Raw genomic sequence first — 5,000 nt, 5'->3', positions numbered from 1 at the left:
TATGGATGTGTTAAAGAAGATAAGTTATTTTATTTTATATATAAAATAATAAGTCTTTTCTTTTCAAGTCCTGAATGATCAGAATTATAGAATGTCTAAGAAAATTTATGAAACTTTACAATGATTTTGTCACATATTTCCGTTAAGATCTTTATAAAATGTATTTCACATAAATAATTGGAGAAATATATTAAGAAACATAAAAATTGACAAAGGAAAGACCCATAATAAATAATTACAAGTGTCATCTACCAGGAAATCATATAAGTAATGTTCTTCATTTCTTTTTTATTTAGTTTCAAAGTTAACTAACGATCATGCTAACGTATTTTTCAAATTCATAAATTTTCGACATGCCTTCTCAGATTCACTGCAATTAATGTAATGTAGTTGTTACCCGTGTACAATGTAAAGACATAATTTGAAAAAATAAAAATTACTTTATGAATATTAATATTTTACTAGTACAACTATCAATTTAATAATAAAATTCACACTATTAGTTAAAAAATCTTGCTAACTAAAAATATTTGAATTTTTTTTATTAGAAATAGCTTGAGTATAAATAAAAAATTATGGAAAGTATTTCCGTTAATATTAATAAGTTTATTTCTCGATATAATATAATGTGTTCAGTTTTAGATAATTGTTTAGTTTATGAATGAACTAAACTAACATGAATTGAGTATAAGACTTATTTTTAGAATATAAGTAGGTAAGTGTAAATTTTATTATATAAATTGATTTTATAAAGTTTTTAGAATTAAAATTTCGTTGTCAAGATAGATATAAAAACGGTTAAAAATTTGTTTTAGAAACATTTATTTGTTGAGATTTTGCATCATCACTATCAAACCACAATTAATATTTAATCTCATTCTTATGATATTTATGTCTTGAGTCAATCTTATAGTAACTTTCATTATTTTTAAATGTGAACATCATAATAATTCATTATTATTAATTATTAAAAATTAATAATAATATTTACATAAAAAAAACATCTCAATTTAGTAATATAAAACTATTAAAATGAAAGTTTACTTAAATAGCGATAAAACAAGAATTGCATATTTGATGGATAAAAATTTTCATCTGAAGAACAAAAGTAAATACCTATACTACTCGCTTCACTCTCAATCTTCAGTTGCGCCAACTGAAAGACTGCATCCCTAAGTTTACACAATTTAGGTGATCATCGCAAAAGAGAAACAACAAGCAAGGACAAACCACGGAAAAGCAAAGGTAAGGTAGAGTATCAAAAGATTTTACATACTATTTAAAACAATAACAACATACATGTAGGCTATGGATCAAACAACACAGTAATTGTTTCTTTCCACTTGAAACCCTTTTTACTATCCGGATAGATGCATTGATATCGGACTCATGGGAGAACCTGCACCCGTGTATGGTGGAGTAACCTAGTTCAGAAATAATAACCATAACCATATCTTCAACCACCACCAATAATACCATACACTAAGGTTAATCCGTAAAACATCTTTGGCCTAACCAGTGACCATAGACTATGACCTCCTATTACTCTCCACGACATAATCACTCATCTCTACATGAAATAAGATTATTGAGAGTGTCAAGATCATTCCCCAATCCAGGAGCCCCTACATTAATACATAACACCACATAACCAACTTAGGATATTCCTCCTTGGAATTCCTTTATCACATGGTACTTGAAATCCATACCTCGCACATTGTTTCAAAACATCATAATCACATCTCATACATAATCCAAGATAAATCACCACATCATTCAAATAAAACAAGAACACATAAGAAAAGAGTAAACTAAATCATGGACCAATCGCTAAGCGCATATCATCCGCTAAGCAAATAAAACTGGCAGTGCCCCCAGACCTCAACCATTCGCTTAGTGCATACCATTCGCTAAGCGAACAAAAGTGATAGTGCTCCCAAACCTCAACCATTCGCTTAGTGTATACCATTTGTTAAACGAATAAAATTGACAGTGTTTCCAGACCTCAACAGTTCGCTCAGCGCATACCATTCACTAAGCGAAAGTCCTCAGACAAACAACCCATCTCTACCACCACTCGCTAAGCGAATCCACTTGCGCTCAACGAGTCTGCATAATTCTACAACACCAAATCTGCAGAATTACGCAACCTACATCAAATTTACCAATTCTAAATATTTTTCCCAACTTCTAACTCTCCTAGATTGTGTTATACACTCACATATACTCAACCAAAGGTCTCTAAACCTTTCTAAACTTCGTTTCTTTTAATAAATGGCTACAAGATCTCAACCAAAAACTCCCAAAAACTCAACTTAGAGACTCAAATTGAATTCTACCACTTGTGGCACAATTTCAAGCTACTTAGGGACTCAAACAAGTCCCAAATGACATACCTAAACTTCTCAAATTGACCATTTGCACACAGAACCCCTAACTCACATTTTCACTAATTCACTTCCTCCATTTGAGTTCTAAACTACGTTGAACTCTACACAAACACCACTACTCACTCCAAACTAAATTCTCTACCCTCTACAATGTTGAACATGACCCTAAACCAGTTCATAAACAACTCCAACTTCATCCCATCAGTTTACTAACCATTTTCACTACCTTAAACTCTATTTTAGACCAAATAACCAACAACCAATATTACTATTTTTCCTTTTATCAGTTCAATTAGCACAATTCAGTTTATCAACATCAATTTCAACATTTTAAACATACACAACAAATTCCACCTGTTTACAACATTCATCAACATACAAAGCATGAATTTTACCCAATTACTTAAATTATTACTAACACAAAACAACATTTTCCAGCTAAACAGTTTAATCCTCATATACCACCAAACTCACATCACATATTTCAATTAAAAACAATTATCTAGTTTCCCTTACCTGAACTTGACAGCTCAATATCCTCTAAACGCTTCGCCGATTACTTGTGGTGCAAAGAATTTCTAGGACCTGCAATTTTTACCAATTGATGATATGAAACCAACCTTAGAATCACCAACTAACCAAGAATCAAGGAAGAAGATTACTTGATACATACAAAACAGAATCGTCATGCATGATCAAAAACCCTAGAAACCAAGGAGAAAGGGTTTTTGACTTACTTGCTCTAATTAACAAATTGATCGGTTGAAGAGATAACCTTCTACGCTAGGATCACATAGATGTCTCCTGATCGTCGAACAAATGACTTGAGATCAAGAACTCTTCGAGAAAAGTGAGAGAGAGCGAAGAGAAAAGGTTTTAGAGAGACAAAGTATTCTTAAAGTAATGAGACGAGATTAGAAAATTCTATTTATATTATAAAGTTATTTTATAATAAAATATTTGGTCTCATTATTTTAACACATCTACTAACTCTAGTACTCTATTTTCTAGGTTCTTACAATATTCACAAGTTAGCTACTATGTTCATATTTTGTCACTCTTAATAATGTAACTCTCATAAGAATTTAAATGTGAACAATTTTTAAATTTTTTATTTAACTAATTCTTTCATTTTAAAAAAATAATTTAACTACATAATTAATTTTTATTTTATTTAACACTTAGATTAGGATCTAAAATAAGAAATAAATATTAATTAAGAGTCTCATCTTATATAAGAAAAGTGAGAGGAAAATATATGAAATAAAGTGGGAAATATGTTTATTCATTTGTGAGGAAAAGATATGAAATAAAGATAAGCAGAAGGAAAATTGTGATTTTCGAAACTACTAAATAAATAAGTTAATTAAAATTAAGTAAATGTACAACCATAAAGCTACCCACATATTTATTACAAAGCGAGATGATAAAAAGATAATTTTTGAAAATACAAGTTTCATTTATATTTATTTCCCACAGCTTCTCCCTAAGTAAAAAACAAACCTGCGAAAATGAATAAAAGAATGAGATATTTTCTAAAATTGTGGATACTTCGATAATACTCATTTTTTAATTATTTAAATCAAGAAAAATAAAGAAAAAGTATAAAATGGCGTCGCCCGGACTCGAACCGGAGACCTTCAGTGTGTTAGACTGACGTGATAACCAACTACACCACGACACCGTTTTGATATCAATAATTCTCTTATTTTATATAACAGCGATGTTTACTTAAATAACAGTTTTATATACTACAGAAAATTATATAAGATTGCAACAACAAAGAAGCAGCAACTAAACTATATTAAGTTCAATTCATTTTCCTGAAAAAATTCTATTCAGTCACAAACGATATTTATAGTACGTAAGGTGTTTTAAAATTATTATAAAATATTTAAATTAAGAAAAAGAAGATAATTACTGTCTCTCTATAAAAGAAAAAATAAATAACAGTGGATGGTTTATAAATATATTATAAAATAAATTAATAAGAAAAATATTAATTTATATATTGTTATATTTATATGAGTAAAGTTGAATGTTAAAATATGTGCTCTAAATAATAACACTAATTATTTATTTTTATAGTTATAGGTCAATCTAAAACTAAACTAAATCCATGAAATCACTATAATATAACTGAATTTATGATAAGCGGGGGAAATTCATTGCATTCTAAAAATTATTATATTTACTAATATTATTTTTTGAAAAATAAAAGGCTGTAATAAATAACGGTTGGGAAATATATTTGGTGAACCCAACATATGTATTTATAGCAAAAACCATTACAACGTTTCTCGAAAAAAAAAATTATGTCTTTTTGAAATTTTATTCTTTTTTAGTTTCTATAGTTTCGTAAATATATAATTTTGGACTTTAGAAAATTTTAATTGCATGCTTAGTTCTCCAGATTTTCAAATTGAAACAAATTTAACTGACGTTATTATATCCTTCCAAATAATATATATTAAATTAAAGTTTGTTGTTAGACTTCACATATCAGTCTAGAATGTGTAATTATTATTATTATTATTATTATTATTATTATTATTATTATTATTATTATTATTATTATTATTATTATTATTATTATTATTATTATTATTA

The 5,000-nt window shown here is 28.0% G+C and overlaps 1 non-coding gene across 1 annotated transcript; it reads right to left on the bottom strand.

Annotated features, from left to right (window-relative positions):
- Positions 1–4,000: 4,000 nt before the first annotated feature.
- Positions 4,001–4,074, bottom strand: TRNAV-AAC. Its single transcript has one exon. It is a non-coding gene; the product is annotated as a tRNA-Val (tRNA).
- Between the last annotated feature and the right edge of the window lie 926 nt (positions 4,075–5,000).

Source organism: Vigna radiata, unplaced genomic scaffold, assembly GCF_000741045.1.
Source record: "Vigna radiata var. radiata cultivar VC1973A unplaced genomic scaffold, Vradiata_ver6 scaffold_465, whole genome shotgun sequence".
Classification (NCBI taxonomy): Eukaryota; Viridiplantae; Streptophyta; class Magnoliopsida; order Fabales; family Fabaceae; genus Vigna; species Vigna radiata.
The sequence above is the reverse complement of the archived record's forward strand: the minus strand, read 5'-3'. Positions and strand labels throughout refer to the sequence as shown.